The sequence below is a fragment of the Equus przewalskii genome, chromosome 5 (genome assembly GCF_037783145.1).
Source record: "Equus przewalskii isolate Varuska chromosome 5, EquPr2, whole genome shotgun sequence".
In the NCBI taxonomy this organism is placed as follows: Eukaryota; Metazoa; Chordata; class Mammalia; order Perissodactyla; family Equidae; genus Equus; species Equus przewalskii.
The window spans coordinates 46099266-46121795 of record NC_091835.1 but is presented as its reverse complement, the minus strand read 5'-3'; positions in this window follow the sequence as shown (position 1 = coordinate 46121795).

Below are 22530 nucleotides of genomic sequence, written 5' to 3'. Positions count from 1 at the left end.
TAACCCCTTGTCAGATATATGATTTGCCAATATCTTCTCCCGATTGGCGGGTTGTCTCTGTTTTGATTCTAGTTTCTCTTGCCTTGCAGAAGCTCTTTAGTCTGATGAACTGTCACTTGTTTATTTTTTCTTTTGTTTCCCTTGTCTGAGAAGACATGGTATTCGAAAAGACCCTTTTCAGTTCGATGTCAAAAAGTGTACTGCCTATATTATCTTCCCGGAGTTTTATACCTTCAGGACTTATCTTCAAGTCTTTGATCCATTTTGAGTTTATTTTTGTTTATGGTGTGAGATAATGATCTACCTCCATTCTTTTGCATGTGACTGTGCAGTTTTCCCAACACCGTTTATTGAAGAGACTATCTTTTCTACATTATATGTTCTTGGCACCTTTGTCAAAGATTAACTGTCCGTAGATGTGTCGTTTTATTTCTGGGCTTTCAGTTCTGTTCCATGGATCTGTGTGCCTGTTTTTGTACCAGTAATATGCCGTTTTGATCACTATGACTTTGTAGTACATTTTGACATCAGGGATTGTGATACCTCCAGCTTCGTTCTTTTTCTCAGGATTGCCTTAGCAATTTGAGGGCTTTGGTTGCCCCAAATGAATTCTAGGATTCTTTGTTCTATTTCTACGAAGAATGTTATTGGGATTCCGATTGGAATTGCACTGAATCTGTGGATTGCTTTGGGTAGTATGGACATTTTAACTATGTGTATTCTTCCAATCCATGTGCACAGAATCTCTTTCCATCTCTTTATGCCGGTATCAATTTCTTTCAGCAATGTCTTACAGTTTTCATAGTATAAGTCCTTCACCTCCTTAGTTAAATTTATTCCTAGGTACTTTATTTTTTTAGTTGCAATTGCAAATGGAATTGAATTCTTGAGTTCTCTTTCTGTAAGTTCATTATTGGAGTATAGAAAAGCAACTGATTTTTCTAAGTTGATTCTGTACCCTGAAACTTTACTGTAGTTTTTAATTATTTCTATTAGTTTTCCAATGGATTCTTTGGGGTTGTCTATATATGGAAATCATGTCACCTGCAAACAGCAAGAGTTTCACTTCTTTACTCCCTTTGGATTCCTCTCATTCCTTTCTCTTGCCGAATTCCTCTCGCCCAAACCTCCAGTACTATGTTGAATAAGAGTGATGATAGAGAACATCCTTGTCTTGTTCCTGCTCTCAGGAGGATGGAATTCAGTTTTTGCCCATTGAGTATGATGTTGGCTGTGGGTTTGTCATATATGGCCTTTATTATGTTGAGGTAATTTCCTTGTATCCCCATTTTGTTCAGAGATTTTATCATAAATCACTGTTGGATCTTGTCAAATGCTTTCTCTGCATCTATTGAGATGATCATGTGGTTTTTATTCCTCAACTTGTTGATATGGTGTATCACATTGGTTGATTTGTGGATGTTGAACATCCCTGTGTCCCTGGTATGAATCCCACTTGATCTTGATGTATGATCCTTTTGATGTATTGCTGAATTCACGTTGCCAAATTTCATTGAGGATTTCTGCATCTAAGTTCATCAGTGATATTAGCCAGTAGTTTTCCTTTTTTTTGCTGTCCTTGTCAGGCTTTGGTATCAGAGTGATATTGACCTCATAGAATGTGTTAGGAAGTGTTCCATCTTCTCTAATTTTTTGGAATAGCTTGAGAAGGATAAGTATTAAATCCTTCTGAAAGTTTGGTAGAATTCTCCAGGGAAGCTGTCTGGTCCTGGAGTTTTATTCTTTGGGATGCTTTTGATTACTGTTTCAATTTCTTTCCTTGTGATTGGTCTATTCAGATTGTCTGTTTCTTCTTGAATCAGCTTTGGGAGGTTGTAAGAGACTAAGAATTTATCCATTTCCTCTTGGTTATACATTTTGTTGGCATATAGTTTTTCATAGTATTCTCTTATAATCTGTTCTATTTCTATGATGTCTGTTATTTCTTCTCTTTCATTTCTGATTTTATTTATCTGAGCTTTCTCTCTGTTTTTCTTTCTAAGTCAGGCTAGGGGTTTTTCAATTTTACTTATCTTCTCAAAGAAACAGCTCTTTGTTTCATCGATCCTTTCTACTGTCTTTTTCACTTCAACAGCATTTATTTCTGCTCTATTTTTTATTATTTCTCTCCTTCTGTTGAGTTTGGGCTTTGTTTGTTCTTATTTTTCTAATTTAGTTAGGTGTAATTTGAGATTGCTTATCTGGGATTTTTCTTGTTTGTTAGGGTGTGCCTGTAATCCAATGAAATTCCCCTCTTAATACAGCTTTTGCTGCTGCATCCCTTATGAGTTGGTATGGTATGTTATCATTTTCATTTGTCTCTAGATATTTTTAAATTTTTCCTTTAATTTCTTGAATGATCTACTGCTTGTTCAATAGCATGTTGTTTAGTCTCCACATCTTTGTCCCTTTCTCAGCTTTTTTCTTGTAATTAATTTCTAGCTTTATAGCATTATGATCAGAAAAGATTCTTGTTATTATTTCAATTTTCTTAAACTTATTGAAGCTTGCCTTGTCTCCCAATATATGGTCTATCCTTGAGAATGTACAACGCACACTTGAGAAGAATGTGCATTCTGCTATTTTTGGATGGAGTTTTCTATATATGTTTATTGAGTCCAATTGGCTTAGCTTCTCATTTAATTCCACTGTTTCCTTGTTGATTTTCTGTCTGGATGATCTATCAGTTGATGTGAGTGGAATGTTGAGGTCCCCTACTATTATTGTGTTATTATTAATATCTTCTTTTAGGTTTGTTAATAGTTGCTTTATGAATTTCCTGCATTTCCCTTTTTTCTCATCCTGTGTGTTTTGATCTTCCCATTGAATTACATGTTTTTTTTATGATGTGTTTCTTTGTTTTCTTCTTATTTATTCTTTGTGTCTCTGTTCTGCTTTTTTGTTTAGTGGTTACCCTGAGGTTTGTATTCAGAATCTCTTGTATAAGATAGTATATTTTCTGATGGACTCTTATTTCCTTAGTCTGAAGCAAATCAGTCCCTTTCCTACTCCCCTCCTAAGTTGTCTTTTTCATATCTTCCTCCAGCTTGTGTTGTGATTTTGTAGTTTAAAATGACAGGATTATCTTTGTTTTTGGTATTTCCTTCCCTTTAGCTTAATGTTATATTTGAGTATTTGCTATCCTATTCTGATTCTGTCTACCTATTTACCTCCTTACTCTGTGTTTTGTGACCCCTTCCTCCCTTTTTTTTTCAGGTATGAGGGTCTTCTTGAGGATTTCTTGTAGGGTGCGTCTTGTGGCTATGAAGTCCCTTAGCTTTTGTTTTTCTGGGATAGTTTTTATTTCTCCGCATATCTGAAGGGTATTTTTGCTGGATAGAGTATTCTTGGCTGAAGATTTTTGTCTTTTAAAGATTTGAATATGTCATTCCACTCTCTGCTAGCTTGAAAGGTTTCTGCAGAGAAATCCACTGAAAGCCTGATAGGGGTTCCTTTGTAGGTTATTTTCTTCTGCCTTGCTGCCCTTAGTATTCTTTCTTTGTCATTCATTTTTGCCAGTTTTACTACTATATGCCTTGCAGTAGGTCTTTTTACATTCACAAACCTAGGAGATCTGGAAGCCTCTTCCACACAGATTTCCCTCTCTTTCCCTAGGTTTAGGAAGTTCTCTGCTATCACTTTTTTTTTTTTTTTAACACACTTTCTATTCCTTTCTCCTTCTCTTCTCCTTATTGATTACCTATAATTCTTATGTTGCATTTCCTCATTGAGTCGGATATTTCTCAGAGACTTTCTTCAATTTTTTTTTTTGTCTTAGTTGTCTCTCCTCCTCTGTCTGGAACATTATGACATGTCTATCTTTGATTATTCTGATATGCTCCTCTATGGTGTCCACTTGAGCATTCAGTGAGTCCATATTTTGTTTTATCTCTTCCATTGTGTCTTTTGTCCATAATATTTCTGATTTACTCTTCTTTATATTTCCAATCTCCCTTGTGAAGGAGGTCTTGAACTCATCGAATTGTTTGTCTACATTCTCTTTTACCTCATTGAGTCTTTGATGATAGCTATTTTGAGTTCATTTTCATTTTGATTATATATTTCTGTGTCCTTAGGGCTGAAATCTGGGTCCTTGAGTTTTCTCTTTGGTGTGGAGATTTGATGTAATGTCTGACGTTGTTAGAGGAGGTGGGTCAGGTCTTTCACATTCTGATATTATTTGGTTGCAGTTACCCCCTTTGCCGCTGGTGGGGGTTGAAAGCCATATATTCTGAGCCCTCTACCTTTAGCCAAGATCCCAGGCAGTGGAGCAGTGGGGATGGGTGCATTCTCCTGCATGTTCTCCAGGCTTTCTCATTCTTGCTATCAGGCCTCCTGGGGTATTGGCTTGATGAGTTCACCCGCCCCACTGTGAAAGCTTTTGCCTTGTTAGAGGGCTTCCCTCTAGGCTGCAAGGGTCCCAGGGAGTCCTTGTTCCCACAAATGAGCATCCCCTCCCCCACTCCTTCCCTCACAGATCTTCCTGCAGTCATGGATATCAGACTTTAGAGGAGGTAAAAAAGTTCTCTCTTACCCCATTCCAGCTCCTCTGAGGAGGCCTCCAGCCTCTCCACCCTCCACCATGTGGCTGTGTATCTCTTTGACATTTTTGTGTTGTGTTATGACGTCCTCTGTTGGAGTGTGGATGCCCCTTTTTGTTGTATCTTGAAGGGGAGAGAGTCCCAGGCAAGTTCACTCCTAGTCTAAAGAGAAATTTTTAAAAGTAGCAAACGTTATAGTGTGTTTGTGTAATTATGGCAGTCTATTAGAGAAGGAAAAATTGAACGTGAAGGACAGGGAAATTTACAGAAGAAAATGAAGTCCTTGAATACGTGAGAGGGGTTAGGACCAAGTCCATAAGGAGAGGGTGTGGCTTTAGATAGTAGTATAGATAATGTATGCACAGTGCTTTTGGTTGAATTATGTGTCCCAAAAAGATGTTGTAGCCCTACCCCTGAGTACCTGTGACTATAATCTTATTTGGAAATAGGGTTTTTGCAGGTGATCAAGTTAAGACGAGGTCATTATGTTGAGTTCTAATCCAATATAACTGTGTCCTTACAAAAATGAGAAATTTAGACTGAGACAAATACACAGGAAGTATTCCACATAAAGATGAAGGGAGAGATCTGCTGATACATCTATAAGCCAAGGAACACCAAAGATGGTCAGTGAACCAGAAATCAGGAGAGAGACATGGAAGAAATTCTCCCTCACAGCCCTCTGAAGAAATCATCCCAAAGAACAAGCTATCTTGATTTCAAGTTTTCAGCCTCCAAAACTATAAAAGAATAAATTTCTGTTGTTTAAGACACAATTTGTGTTGTTTTGTTATAGAAAACCTGGGAAACTAATATACACCATAATAGGAAAGTAGAATACATTGGCCAGAGTCTGTAGATGGGATGATGAGATGGAGGAAGCATGTGGAAATTGTTTTCTAATTATTTTTATTTCTCAAAGAAAAAGAGAGCAAGGTCATAAGTTAGGAGTGAAGGTGAAGATGAAAACATTGTTGGAGAGAGGAGAGGGTATGAAATAGACATCTGTGAGAGTGAGAGTAAGAATAGACATCGGGAATGTAATTGACTGTTAACTTGGCAATAGTGATTTGAATTTATGGTAAGTTTCAATAATCAAGTAGGAAAATGTGGCTCAATTTAGGGAAATTACAGTGATGATGAAGGTGAAAGGGTAGATTTTAAAGATATATAAAAGGTATAATTAATATTATCTGGTGATTGGAAATGGTGAATAAATGAGAATGAAGAATTAAGAAACCTAGCTGTATTTCTAACATAATGAAGCTATTAACTGATAATAGCAAACACAGAAAGAAGAAAAACAAAAATGTTCTATTTTGACCATTTTTAAAATTTTTAACTTTACTGACATTATACCATATCAGTTGCCCTAAATATCAAAATCAGTTGTTTGACCAGAACTTGTCTATGACCAAATTACCAGGCAAGTGTCAATAGTACTTTATTAGCAGGCTAATAGAATTCATATCTACTACTTTGTTAATTGCATAAACATAGTAGCAAACACTACTTATTTACCTGGTTTTTATTTTTAAGCACTACCTACCTGTACGTATGAAAGACAGGTCCATTCACATTTTTTGGTAGAGGTCTCCTCATAAGGTGTTGATTTGATTCAGAAAATTTTTTGTAACTCCTGGTTCATAGGAATTGAAAATGTCATCAGCCAAAACATTTGATTCAGGAACTTTGTGAAAATTCAAAAAATCACAGGCACAAGTTGTATGTGTGTGGGAGTAGGTGTAATTGAAGGCCCAGCTGCCATTTATAACAATAATATTATTCTTTTCCTCTCTATATTAATCAGATAGATTTCTAGGTAGCATGGCATTGCTTAGGGCAAGCTACTTTTTCTTCTCTTAAAGATTGGCACCTGAGCTAACAACTGTTGCCAATCTTTCTTTTCCTGCTTTTTTTCTCCCCAAATCCGCCTAGTATATAGTTGTATATTTTAGTTGTGAGTCCTTCTAGTTGCGTCATGTGGGATGCTGCCTCACCACGGCCTGATGAGTGGTGCCATGTCCATGCCCAGGATCTGAACTGATGAAACCCTGGGCCGCCAAAGGGGAACACGTGAAGTTGACCACTCGGGCATGGGGCCAGCCCCAGGGCAAGTTATTTTATCTCACTGAATACAAAGGAGAAACATTTTTTTTGATTACTTGATAAATCTATATATTATTTTGCTTGAGAATTATCTATGTACATAGAATTTCCTGTGTACTTAGAAATAGATCCTCTTTCCATCCTCAGTTTTATATTCCTGAATGTTCTATATTATATTTTAAAGATAACAAAAGTAGTTTATAGTAAAGTGATTATTTAATCATTAATCCAATGTATTTTATCAAGCCTTTACTATGTGTTATGCTTTTTAAAGTAATTTGAACTTTCTCTTAAAAATAATGAAAAGCTATTGAAGGACTCTAAGCAGGAGAATGAGTTAGTTAGCTAATGCTACCTAAGAAATAACCTAAAACTTAGTAGTTAAAACAATGACTTTATCTCAAAATTATACATGTCTGTGATTTAGTCTAGCCTAAGAGAATATTTTTTGTTGTTGTGTTTGCTCTTAGCTGGGATTCTTCATGCATCTGCTGTCAGCTGAGAGTCAGCTTTGCTAATCTTGTCTGGACTGCCTTACCAGTTAGGACTCAGCTGGGGTAACTGAGCTGATTCAGCTATGCGCCACACTGTTTTACCCTCTAGTAAGCTGGTGCATGACAGAGTCAGAGGTCCTAAGAGAAGCAGCAGAAACACTCAAGGGCTATTGAGACATGGATTCAGAACTGGCACATTATCTTCTTCCAAAGTCTATTGGCCAGAGCAAGTCACAAGGCCAGCTATGATTGAAGAGGTTCAGAAATGACTCCCTCTTTGATAGGAGGAAATGTAATGTCACATCCCAAGGGATAAAGATCCAGGAATGGTGAATAAATGGTGCCATTTTTATAAGCAATATAACACAGATTTATGATAAGATTCACATTTTAGGTAAAATGTCCTGGTTGCTGTGAGGAGAGCAGATTTGAAGAGAGCAAGATGTTATCTACTAAACAGCAGATATACCAGTATATTTAAGGACTTCCTGTTACCTTTTAAAAATATTTGCTATATGAAAAGTCACATATTTTTATATGTTTTTTTGTGGTGGTTGTTGAATTAAAAATAAATATAACCTTGAGGCCAGCATGGTGGCATTGTGGTTAAGTTTGCGTGCTCCACTTTGGCGGCCTGTGATTTGTTGGCTCAGATCTTGGGTACATACCTACACACCACTCATCAAGCTATGCTGTGGCAGCATCTTACATACAAAATAGAAGAAGATTGGCACAGATGTTAGCTCAGTGACAATCTTCCTCAAGCAAAAGGAGGAAAATTGACAACAGATGTTAGCTCAGGAGCAATCTTCCTCACCATAAATAAATAAATAAACAAACCAAACCTCAAAAAATATTAGTTAACTGTATTTTTAAAAATTATTTTTGAGGAACCTTAGTTCTCAGCCAACATCTGCTGCCAATCTTCTTCTTCTTGCTGAGGAAGACTGACCCTGAGCTAACATCCCTGCCCGTCTGCCTCTGCTTTATATGTGGGATGCCTGCCACAGCATGGCTTGGTAAGCAGTGAGTAGGTCCACAACTGGGATCCAAACCAGCAAGTCCAAGGCTGCTGAAGCAGAATGTGAGAACTTAACTGCTGCACCACCAGGCCAGTCCCTTAGCTAACTTTATTCAACAGCATTTTAAAATATATATATATATACTATGACCAAGTGTGATATATTCTTGTAAAGTAAGTATGGTTCAATATATAAAAATCAATCAATGAAATATACCACATTGACAGAATGAAGGGCAAAACCATGGTTATTTCAACTGATAGAGAAGAAGCACTTGACAAAATTCAATATCCTTTCCAATAAAGACACTCAACAAACTGGAAATAGGCGGAAACTATTTCAACATAATAAGGGTATGTATGATAATCCCACAGCTAACATCATACTCAATTAGGAAAACCTGAAAATTTTTCCTCTAAAATAAGAAACAACAAGGCAGAAATGTCTGATTTTTCCTCTTCCATTCAATATAGTACTGAAACTCCTAGCCAGAGAAATTAGGCAAGAAAAAGAAATAGAAGACTTTCCATTTGGAAAGGAAGACTTAAATGATGTCTGCTCACAGACATAATTTGATCTTATATGTGGAAAACCCTAAAGTTACACATATCTCACTCACACATGCACACATCAGAAACAAACAAAAACACTGTTAGAACGAATAAACTCAGCAAAGTTGAAGGACACAAAATCAAAATCCAAAAATCACTTGCTTGTTTGAACACTAACAATGAATAATTAAAAAAGAAGCTAAGAATATGATTCAATTTACAATAGCATTGGAAATAACAAAATACTTAAAATAACCCTAATCAAGGAAGTAAAAGAATTGTACACTCAAAAGTACAAAGCTTTGTTGAAAAAAATTAAAGAAGACACAAGCAAATAGAATGACATCCAATCTTCATGGATTGAAAGACTTAATATTGTTAAGACAGCAATACTAGGCAAATAAATCTATAGATTCAATGCAATTTCTATCAAAATCCCAGCTTTTATGCAGAAATAGAAAAGTTTATCCTACAGTTCATATAGCATCTCAAGGAATTTCAAATAACCAAAACAGCTTTGAAAAAGAACAAAATTTGAGGTCTCACTTTCCTGATTTAAAGTCTCACTACAAAGCCAGGCTAATTGAAACTGTGTGATATTGGTATGAAGAAAGACATATAGAACAATAGAATGTAATAGAGTGCCACAAGTGAACCTTTCATATGTGGTTGGATAATTTTCAACAAGTTTTCCAAGACCATTCAATGGGAAAAGGACAATGTTTTCAGCAAATCGTTCGGGAAAATTCAATATCTACATGCAAAAAAGTTAAGTTGGACTCTACACTGAGACTATATACAAAAATTAATTCAAAGTGGATCAAAGACCCAAATGTCAGAGTTAAAGGTATAAAACCCTTAGAAGAAAACATAGGGAAAAATTTTCATGATATTGGATTTAGCAATGACTTTTTGGACATGACAACAAAAGCACATGCAGCAAAAGAAAAAATACATAAAGAAACTATTGCAAAATTTAAAACTTTGTGCACTAAAGGATACTTCAACAGAGAGAAAAGGAAATTCATGGAATGGGGAAACATATTTTTAAATCATATGCAGGGTAAAGGATTAATATTCAGAATAAAGAACTCTTACAACTTAATAACAACAAAAAATATACAATCTGATTTAAAAATGGGCAAAGGACTTGAATAGATATTTCTCCAAAATAGATATGCAAATAACCAATAAGCACATGAAAAGATGCTCGATATCATTAATCTCTAGGGAAATGCAAGTCAAAATCACAATGAGATACCATTTCACACCCATTAATGTGACTATGAAAAAAGCAACAACCAGACAGTAACAAGTGTTGGCAAGAATGTGGAGAAATTAGAACACTTGTGAATTACTGGTAAGAATGTCAAATAGTGCAACTTCTGTGGAAAATGTTGTTAATATAGAATTCAAATAGCTAAAATTAGAATTACCAAATGGTCTAGTGACTCCACATGCATGTATATACCCAAAAGAATGGAAAGCAGGGATTCACAGAACTATTGTATGTCTATGTTCATAGCAATATCATTCACAATAGCCAAAAAGTGGAAGTAATCCATGTCCATTGACAAATGAGTGAATAAACAAAATGTGGCATATACATGCAATAGAATATTATCCAGCTACAAAAAAGGAAGATAATTCTGACACACACTACAACATGGATGAAGCTTGAAGACATTATGCTAAGTGAAACTAGTCAGTTAAAAAATGACAAATAATGCATGATTCCACTAATCTGTAGTCCCTAAAATAGTCAGGTTCATAGAGATAGGAAGTAGAATGCTGCTTCCAGGGGATGGAGGAAGGAGAAAGGGGAGTTAGTGTTTAATAGGTACAGCATTTCAGTTGGGGAAAATGAAAAATTCCTAGAGACGGATAGCGAATGTACATAATACCACTGAACTAGACACTTAAAAAGGGTTCAAATGGTAAATTTTATATTATGTATATTTAACTACGATAAAGAAAAAGCAAATAGAAATGGATATTTTTTAAAAATTTAAATCTCTGCTGATATCTATTTTAGGAAAGTCTTCAAGGATCAAATGCTAAGTGTATATTAGGAATTAGAAAGAGACGAGATAGATTCTAAATATATCTCCATTCCTGCCTTCTGATCTGCCTATCTGGAAGGTGAATCATTTCTTTACTCCATTGTCATCAGTCTTGGTAATATGATCTGGTTTACCCCCTGAAATATGAGTGGGACCTACAAGCGTCTCTTCTGTGCAGAAGAAATATGGGGAATCATGTAATTATGATAACATTTTTCCTGCTACAATGAGACATCCCACCTAGCTACTAAAGTCTAGGTCTTACTATACATAGAGTGTGAAGTACAACTGTGGCTGACCTACAATGGATGTAATCTTGAGTATGAAATATCGCTGAAAGCCACTATGATTGCAGGGCCATTTGCTACAGCAGCATAGCTGAGATTACACTGACTAATGCAGTCTACAGTAATAAATTAGTTTCAAGAACTTAGTATATTGTCTTTGTTAATCCTTATTTGACTATTTTATTATTTGTATCAGAAACAAGGCTTTTTGTTTTTTAGATCTCAGTGTACTAAAATTCATGTTCAAGATTCCTAGACAGACACAGGGAATGACTAGCCATTTCTGAATTTGTTTCCAATTCTGAGAGAGATCATTTGATCAATGTAATTTGTGTTCAGTGTATATACCTGGCAAAATCCCAGTACAACTGATTGACTGTGATGGTGCCATTTAACATGAACATGGCTTCCAGGTATAGATCTCTGTGTGTAGGAAGTGGTGATATTTGTAGACTGGATGGGCACCCAAATAGGGCCCACTGTACCTCACATATACCATTTGTACAAAGAAGAGGCATAACATAGGAAAACACAGAATCTAAACATGCCTGTAGGAATTGATCATATAAATGTAACTAAACAAGCGGAACCAAAGACCTCAAAGATACTATATTTATACTCCAATAATTTAGAATTTCTATGTGGTTTGGGAATTATCAACCCTAAATCTCTCACTAATTTTGTGTAGCAAATAAAAACACGCTGAATCAACATGACGTCTAGAGTTCCTCCCCATCAATTAACACAACCAACAGTGTTTCATTGGTTTTATCCCCCCCTACCAAGGTTTGATGAGATATTTTGTGATGTTAATATGAAGAGATATTTTTACACAGTTTTTTCAGGCCCTAGCAAATTTGTTTGAGAGACTACCTATTTGACTTGAAATTCTTATAACTAACATTCACCATAAGGTTTTAAACCAAGCATTTGTCATTTAATAAAGAAAAATTTACTTTTTAATCAGAAACATCTATGTCCCTTGAAGTTTTAAAGATCTTTGGAAATTATAATAAAGAAAAGAATCCAATGCCTGAAACAATTGTGTGTTACCCTACCTGAGGCTGGCCCCACCCAGCTGCAGTACTGAGAGAGCTGACAATGGCCTTGAAGGTCACAGGTCTACAGCAATTGTGAGCCCCTCACATTAGAAACCAGGCATGCTGGGGGCCTACTCACATAACAGGAAAACTACAGCAAGAATGTGCTATTAGACCCTGCAGCCAACTGTGCTGGGGCTCCCCAACCCAATAAAGTGAGTGAAGTGATGGTATCAGTTGTACCAAGTTGAGCCTTACAACCAGCCAGTCAGGGGGACAGCCTGGCTTTCCCATGCATCTGCAGTAAGAGCAACCCCACCACAATACAAGGACAGATGTAACCCACACAGGGCACACTCCTCAAACATTTGGAACTGATGACAAAAGGGAAATACATTACTGGGCCTCCTAAGGCATCTCTTACATAAGGCCACTTCTCCAAAATTGGGAGACATAGCCAATCTACCTAAAATGTAGATATAAGCACAGAGAAACAGGAAAAATGAGGGGATAAAGGAATATGGTCTGAATCAGGGAACACAACAAATCCTCAGAAAAAGAACTAAACAAGATAGATATAAACAATCTATCTGAAAAGAGTAAAATTTTAGTTATAAGGATGCTCACTGATCTCCAGAGAAGAACAGATTAATACAGTGAGAACTTCAACAAAGAACTGGAAAGTATAAAGAACTGAAGAATACAAAAATGAAAATGAAAAATTCACTAAAGGGAATCAATAACAGAGGAGATGATAGAGAAGAATGGATCAGTGAGCTGGACAAAAGACTAGAGGAAATCACCCAAGCTGAACAGATAAAATAAAAAAGAACTGAAAAGAACAAGGAAAGTCTAAGGGACCTGTGGTACATCAAACGTACTAACATCTGTATTATATGTGTCCCAGAAGAGAAGAGAGAAAAAAAGGGCAGAGAAACTATTTGAAGAAATAATAGCTGAACACTTTCCAAACTTAAGGAAAGAAACAGACACCCAGGTACAGGAAGCACAAAGAGCATCAAACAAGGTGAACCCAAAGAGTCTCACATCAAGATACATAATTAAAATGCCAATAACTAAGGACAAAGAGAGAACCCTAAAAGCTAAAAGAGAAAGTCAACAAGTTACATATAAAAGAAACCTCATAAGGCTATCACCTGACTTCTTGGTAGAAACCTTACTAGAAGGCTAGAAAGAAGTGGCAGTGGCATGATGTATTTAAAGTGCTGAAAGGAAAAAGCTACAGCCAAGAATACTCTACCTGGCAAGGTTATCATTCAGAATGGAAGGAGAGATAAAGAGTTTTCCAGACAAGCAAAAGTCAAAGGAGTTTATCACCAATAAACCAGCCTTAGAAGAAATACTGAAGGGTCTTACCTAAGTGGAAAAGGAAAAGGCCACAAATAGGAGTAATAAAATTATCAAAAAATATCAAATAACTGGTAAAGGCAAATATACAGTAAAGGTAGCAGATCAACCACCTATGAAGGTCAAAAGACAAAAGTACTAAAATCATCTATTTCCAAGATAAGAGGTTAATGGATACACACACACACAAAAGAGGTTAAATATGATATCAAAAACATAAAATGTGGGAGAAGAGGAGTAAAACAATAGAGCTTTTAGCAAGAGGTCAAACTGGAGAGACCATCAACTTAATATAGATTGCTATTTATATAGGTTACTATATGGGAACCTCATGGTAACCTATAATAAAGACACAGAAAACTATAATAAATACACAAAAATTTGAAAAAGTAATCCAAACATAATGCTAAAGAAAGCCATCAAATCACAAGAGAAGAGAACAAGACAAGAAGAAAGGAACAGAGAACTATTAAAACACCCAGAAAAAAAAGTAACAAAATGGTAGTAAGTACACACTTATCAACAGCTACTTTAAATGTCCATGGACTAACTGCTTCAATAGAAAGACACAGAGTGGCTGACTGGATAAACAAAAAGACCCATATATATTCTGCATACAAAAGACACACTTCAGACCCAAAGACATTCACAAATCCAAAGTGAAAATATGGAAAAAAGATACTCCGTGCAAATGGCAGTGAAAAGAAAGCTGAGGTAGCAATACTTATATCAGGAAAAATAGACCTTAAAACTAAAACTGTAACGAGACAAAGAAGAGTGCTACATAATAATAAAGGGAACAATCCAATAGGAGAATATAACACTTGTAAATATTTATGCACCCAACACAGGAACATCTAAATATATAAAGCAATATTAACAGACATAAAAGGAGAAATAGACAGTAACACAATAATAGTGGGGACTTTAACACTCCACTTATGTCAATGGATAGATCATCCCAACAGAAGTTCAATAAATAATCATTGACCTTAAATGACACAATAGATCAGATGGACTTAGTAGTGTCATTAGTACCTTAGTAGAACATTCTATCCAAAAGCTGCAGAATACCAAGCATCTTTATGGACCACAATGGTATAAATCTGGAAATCAATTAGAGGAAGAAAACTGGAAAAGCCATAAATATGTGGAGATTAAACAAACTACTACTGAACAACTATTGAGTCAATGAAGAAATCAAAGGAGAAATAAAAGATACCTGGAGATAAGAGAAAATGAAAATATGACTTAGCAAAATTTGCAGGAGACAGGAAAAGTAGTTCTAAAAGGGAAGTTTTTCAATAAAGTTCTACCTCAGCAAACCAGAAAAAAATCTCAAATAAACAGCAATCTAACAGTGCACTAACAGAACTAGAAGAAGAACAAAGCCCAAAATCTATAGAAGGAAGGAAACAATAAAAATCAGACTGGAAATAAATGAAATAGAGACTTAAAAATCAACAACAACAAAATCAATGATAAAGAATTGGTTCTTTGAAAAGATAAACAAAATTGACAAGCCTTTAGCTAGACTCACCAAGAAAAAAAGAGAGAAGGCCCATATCAATAAAATCAGAAATGAAAGAGGAGAAATTACAATGGATGCCTCAGAAATACAAAAGATTATAAGAGGATATTATGAAAAGCTGTATACCAACAGATTGGACAATCTAGAAGAAATGGATAAATTCTTAGAATCATACAACCTTCCAAAACTGAATCAAGAAGAAATAGAGAATTTGAATAGACTAATTACCAGTAAGAAGATTGAAACAGTAATCATAAACTTACCAAAAAATAAAAATCCAGGACCAGATGGCTGCCTTGGTGAATTCTACTAAACATTCAAAGAAACCTTAATCCCTAGCCTTCTCAAACTCTTCCAAAATATTGAAGAGAAGAGTAAGCTCCCTAATCCATTCTATGAGGCCAACATTACCCGGATATCAAAATCAGAAAAGGACAAGAAAATAAAAGAAAGTTACAGACCAATATCACTGACAAATATCAAGATAAAAGTCCTCAACAAATTAGTAGCAAATCGAATACAAAAACACATTAAAAAGATCATATACCAAGGTCAAGTGGGATTTATCCCAGGGCTGCAAAGATGATTCAACATCCCAAATCAATCAATGTGATACATCACATTAACAAATGAGGACTAAAAACCATGTGATCATCTCAATAGTTTCAGAGAAAGAATTTGACAGGATGTAGCACCCATTTATGAATAAAAACCTTGAATAAAATGGGTATATAAGGAAACTACCTCAACATAATAAAGGCCATCTATGACAAATCCACAGCTAATATACTCAATGGAGAAAAATTGAAAGCTATCCCTTTAGGAACAGGATCCAGACAAGGATGCCCACTTTCACCACTCTTATTCAACGTAGTGTTGGGAGTCCTAGCCACAGCAATAAGGCAAGTAAAAGAAATAAAAGGGATCCAAATAGGAAAGGATGAAGTGAAACTATCACTATTTGCAGATGACATGGTTTTATACACAGAAAACCTAAAGAGTCCACCAAAATCTTTTAGAGATAATAAATGAATACAGTCAAGTTGCAGGATACAAAATCAACATACAAAAATCAGTTGTGTTTCTATTATACACTAACAATGAAGTAGCAGAAAGAGAAATTAAGAATACAATGCATTTATAGTTACTACAGAAAGAATAAAATACCTAGGAATAAATTTAACCGAAGAGGTGGAAGATCTGTGCAGTGAAAACTGCAAAACATCGATGAAAGAAATTGAAGACAAAGAAATGGAAAGATATTCCATGCTCTTGGATTGGAAGAATTAATATAGGTAAAATGTCCATGCTTCCTAAAGCAATCTTTACAGATTCGAGGCAATCCCTATCATAGTTCCAATGACATTTTTCACAGAAATATAGCAAAGAATCCTAAAATTTGTATGGAACAACAAAGCACCCTGAATAGCCAAAGGAATCCTGAGAAAGAAGAACAAAGCTGGAGGTACCACATTCCCTGATTTCAAAATACACCACAAGTCTATACTAATCGAAACAGCATGGTACAGGGACAAAAACAGACACACAGATCAATGGAACAGAATCGAGAGCCTAGAAATAAACCCACACATCTATGAGCAGCTAATTTTTGACAAGGGAGTCAAGAACATACAATGGAGAAAGGAAAGTCTCTTCAGTAAATAGTGTTGGGGGTGTTGGACTGGTGGCATAGTGGTTAAGTTTGTACACTCTACTTCGGTGGCCCAGGGTTTGTGGGTTTGGATTCCATTCAAAAACTATGCTTTGGTGGTGTCCCACATACAGACAAGAGGAAGGTTGGCACAGATGTTAGTTCAGTAACTGTCTTCCTCAAGCAAAAATAGGAAGATTGGCAATAGGCGTTAGCTCAGGGCCAATCTTCCTCACCAAAAAAAAAAAAAAATAATAATGAATAAATAAATAAATAGTGTTGGGACAACTGGATAGCCACATGCAAAAGAATGAAAGCAGACCATTATCTTACATAATACAAAAAAATTAACTAAAATGAATTAGACTTGAATGTAACAGCTGAAGCCAAAAGCTTCTAGAAGAAAACATAGTCAGTATCCTCTTTGACTTCGGTCTTAGCAGCGTGTTCCCAAATACCACGTCTGACCACACAAGAGGCACAATAGAAAAAATAAACAAGGGGATTACATTAAACTTAAAAGCTTCTGCACAGAAAAGGAAACCATAAACAAGACAAAAAGACAATCTTACAATTGGAAGAAGTTGTTTGCAAACCATATATCTGAGAAAGGATTAATATTCAAAATATATAAAGAACTCACATATCTCAACAACAAAAAAACAAACAACCCAATTAAAATATGGGCTAACCATCTGAACAGACATTTTTCCAAAAAAGATACACAAATGGCCAACAGGCACATGAAAAGATGTTCAATCACTAATTATTAGGGAAATGCAAATCAAAACTACAATGAGATATCACCTCGTACCCATCAGAATGGCTATTATTAACAAGACAAGAAATAACAAGTGTTGGAGAGGATGTGGAGAAAAGAGAACTCTCATACACTGCTGAGGGGAATGCAAACTTGTGCAGCCACCATAGAAAACACTATGGAAATTCCTCAAAAAATGAAGAATAGAACTAACATATTATCCAGCTTTTGACTTCTGGATATTTATCCAAAGAACATGAAAACAAGAATGCTTAAAGATATATGTATCCCTTTGTTCATTGCGGCATTACTTATTATAGCCAAGACTTGGAAACAACCTAGTTGTCCATCAAGGGGAGAATGGATAAAGATGTGGTATATATACACAATGGAATACTACTCAGCTATAAAAAAAAGATGAAATCTTCCCACTTTTGGCAACATGGATGGACCTTGAGAGTGTTATGCTGAGTGGAATAAGTCAGAGGGAGAAAGTCAAATATTGTATGATCTCACTCATGTAAAGAAGATATAAATAACAACAACAGCAACAAACAAACATAGATACAGAGATTAGATTGGTCATTTGCAGAGGGGAAGGGAGGAGGGAAGAGGGTGCAAGGGATGACTGGGCACATGTGTGTGGTGATGGATGGAAATTAGTCTTTAGATGATCAACATGATGCAATCTACACAGAAATCAAAATATAATGATGCACAACTGAAATTTGAATAATGTTATAAACTCTAATGCCCAATTGTTCATTGAATGCTTACCATTATTTTAGAAGTAGCTATTCAAAAGTTTACAGGTCTTATTTACTTCAACTTGCCGTTGAAAATTTGGTATATCATTAGATTTCTGCCAACTTTTTAGAAAATAATATCATTTCATGTATAAATAATCTTCAGTGCTGTCCAATACTACTTCTGTGATAATGGAACTATTCTTTATCTTTAAGGTCCAAGCCATTAGCTACTTGTAGCTACTGAACACATGAAATTTGGTTAATGTGACTGACAAATCAAATTTTAAAATTTATTTAATTTTAATTTCAACAGTCACATATGGTTAGTAGCTGTTATACTAACCAGTACAGATCTACATCTAAATCTAGATAACTAGGAAAATACACTTAATTGTTTCATGTTTTTATTTCTGAATATTATCCAATTCTGTCATCTAAATGACTCATTAGGCTTGGAGGGGGAAAGGGAGAATTATGAACAAATATTTTAAGCTTATACTATAAGATTGATTTTAACAAAAAAGATTTTTTTCTGTAGAAAATATTTTTTCTTAGGAATGTGGAAACATTCCTAAAGCTTTATACATGTAGGAATGTAAACATTCCTAAAACACTTTTAAAGCTTTATACATGTAGATAGAATTATGAAAAACTAAAAGATTACAGCAGGAAAACGTAACTATAAAAAATTTTAAAAGCCACAATGTTTTATTTGGTGAAATTAAATAAATCAGAGTGCAGAAATCAACAACAAAAAAAATACACCAGAAACATCTATATGAGTTAGAAGGGCAACTTTTAGATAAATATTAGAAAATATTTCTCTCTACATAAAATAGATCAAATCACCTCTCTCTTATAACCAGCTAGTCATTTTTAGGATTGGAATAAAAGTTACATTTTATGATTCTGCACTCTATGTATTTCATACATTCAATTTCTGTAACTAAATTAGTAATAACAAAATAAAATGATATTCTAAGATATGGCATCTTCTTTATTCTTTACACTGACTTAAAATTTGGTTTTTATAGGGTTTGCACTTCCTGCAAATTTTCTTCAGGAAACACTTGATAATAGGGTGTGAAAAGATAGGAATATTTGGTAAATATATATTAAATTCTTGAGTATTTGGAAAGAAATGTATTGCTACTACTCTAAAGATAAGTGGAAGAAAGAGTATCTTGGGGCCTGTATTCCAACAAATAAGTAAATTGCAGTTAGTCCTTTTCTAAATAAGAAATATCAAATAAATTTAAATTTTAAACATTAAAGACTCATACAAAGTTGATTCACACTCAATTCATAAGTTAAAAATGAAGAAATTAACAATTCCAGAGGAAACACTTTCTAATGTAATACTTTAACTTTTGTTGAATGAATAAAATATAGATTTTTTCTTTCACATGATCTGTTTTTGTGGATATCCTATCTCATGTAAAATGTTGATTTCACCCCTTCTGAAGCCATATTCTTACTTTAATTACACTGTAAATGTGATTCACATAGTAAACACACCAGAAATACAGACTTCATAATTGACAAGTTTGCATCATTTTCCTTAGAAGGCCAAAAGATGGTGCTGCTGTGTAGCTGAGTTATTGTTCCTCAATAATCAATTCCCTTCCACAGTTCAATTCAACTGCTAAAATGGCGGAAATACATCTGTTGTAAGAGCAAGCAAAACAGGTCTGAAAATGTAGTGAAACAAATCAGGTAACAAATTAACTTATAGTGGTACCTGATGATAACTGGACTTAGTGAAAACTGACAAGTGCCTAGTGGCAAAGAGATTGGTAGTCTCTTTTCGTGTTACATGTAGACATTTCTGAGAATTCAGGTTAAACATTCTTCATAAAGAAGTCATAGGTTAAGGGAGATGAGGGGAGAGAGAGAGAGCCTTTAAAGAAATTGGTCATCTTATGAGGACGACCTAATAAGTCAAGTATTAATATTTCTGTCAATAATTGAGTAACTGTATAATCTCAGAATAAACTTCAAAATGATTTTTACTTCAAAACTATTAAACTTTTGTTACCATTAACTTTAAACTATAATGCTATTTATTGTGGTCACTGTATTATGCAGAGCTGGACTTTTCAATTTTAAGTTTCTAATTTTATACTTCATCACATCTATATATGCACATTCTTTTAAAAGTCAAATAGTTCTGTAAGTTTTATAATGGGAAAATTTTTTTGGAAAACTTCCCTATAACAATGGCCTCAAATCTCCACTCCTCAGAGATTACCCTTTATATAAATTTTATTCCTGAGTTTTGTTAATTTCTTGTATCTCTAAATACATAATTATCCTATTATTTCTTGATTTTCCAGGATTATATCTATTGACTTCCTATGGCAGAAGGTTTCCTATTTACCCTCCTTCATACACATGTCCTTCTTTATTTTTCCAAAATAGTTATATTCATGGCTTTTTGTTGAAAGATAGTGTTTATCTTATGACTATATGAACATTATTCACAGTTGAGTTGTGCAGTATACTATGATTACATTTAATTTCCATACAATTTTGTATTTTCTAGAAGGTTATAGTCTATTATAGTTTTCTTAATATTGAGTACCTATCATTGGGAATAAACCTATAATTTATTCCCCAAATCTACTGGAATGTTAATTTCCTCTCCACACATTTAAACACATTATCTGTATATAATGCAATATTAACTATAGTCACCATGCTGTACATTAGATCTCCAGAACTTACTCATCCTACATAAGTGAAACTTTGTACCCTTTTGTTGGAGAAAGTCATCGAGAGGATGGATTTCCAGTTGACCCTCAAGCTGGACCTGGGCAATTGGCGGCTCCTTACCTGCTTTCCTGTCCTTGGAGTGTGTGACCCACTTGCCTTCCCCGCACTAGAAGCTGCCCCAAGGATACAGCCTTGAGATAGTAATGTGCTCTTGAGACCGTCTGGATGGTATATGTTACTGAACCTCGTTAAGGTCTCTACGTAAAATTTTAAGATTCAGACAGGCGGGTGAGGAGATGTACTCATCTTGCAGCCACTTAAGACAAGCCTCATTTGTAAGTTCCTTTGCCTAGTCAACCTGTCACCTACCAATCTGGAGTAGTCTGCCTCCTTTTTTGGTCTCCCCTTCCCTTCTGTGTATGGGGCCAGTTTGCAAATCAACAATTGGTGATCCAGTCAGGAGACTAAAGAAACGGGCCTTGGGACAGAGGCATCCACAGGGGAAATCCTGAATTGACCATCCACCTCTGTATGGAGAGGGGTGGTCCATAAGTTAAGTGCTTGTGGACTGCTGTGTGATAATAGGGATGTCTCAAAAATGCTGGCTGGTTTGACGAACTTGTTTAAGGAACTGCACATAACACACTGTGGCAAAGAAGGGAAAGGGATAGCTGCCACAGTGGGCTGGCCTCTACTGTGGGCAGTTCGGCTGGCCACTGATGCCCAACTAGAGGCTGAAGCTCCAGTTGCAAAGTTGGAAGAAGAGCTGAGGTTAGAGAAGGATGTGTAGTATCCACCACTCCACTAGCTTCGAGGCTGACAGACAAGGTGGGAGGGCAGGATAATGTGTTAAGGACTTTAGTGTGCCATTGTGCAAAGCTAGGAAGGCACAAGCTACCATGAATTTAGGTTCAAGTGCTTGTGACAAGGCCAGGGAAAGTATCCAAACATGGCTACTGTGCCTATAGGACACCAGGATGATGACATTTCTCTGACCAAGCATGAGGCAGAGAAAATAAGCAACGTCATCACACAGCCTGCCCTCTGGCAGAGATTACATGGCACTGGGGAGGCAGGGGTGGTTCAAGGCACTGACTCCCATATAGATTGGATTATTCTAGCCTGCAGGGAAGCTTGACCCAATGAGAGGGATCTCCCTGAGTATGTGGGACCCTGGAAATCTATAAAGGAGGTACAACAAATTCTTAGGAAGTTTGGAATGAGACAGGTGATCTACACCCCTGTTTTTGAATCCCTGATTGGATCACATTCACTGCAGGAATGAAAGCTGAGATTCTTCAGTCTAGCCCCCAGAACCTGGTGAGAGATGTTGATTTCCATGCTGAGCCAAGCCATGGGACAGGACATTTATGATGTTGGGCAATCCATTGCTGATCTGGGGGAGACTGTGGGATGGGCTATGGGAAAGACAAAAGACAGGGAGCTGGGAAAGCCAAAAGGCTATACCAGTTGGCTATAGAGGGTCCAGTGAAAGTAACCCAGAAGCAAATGTGGTTTGATCTCCTTGCTGCTGGGAGATCCCACCTGAATAGATAGACTAGCAACCCAACGCTGTGTTGGTTGGCCTGTGGAAAGCCTTAAAATCTAAACAACAGTTCAGTCTTGCCCCATCTGCCCCTACCATCCCT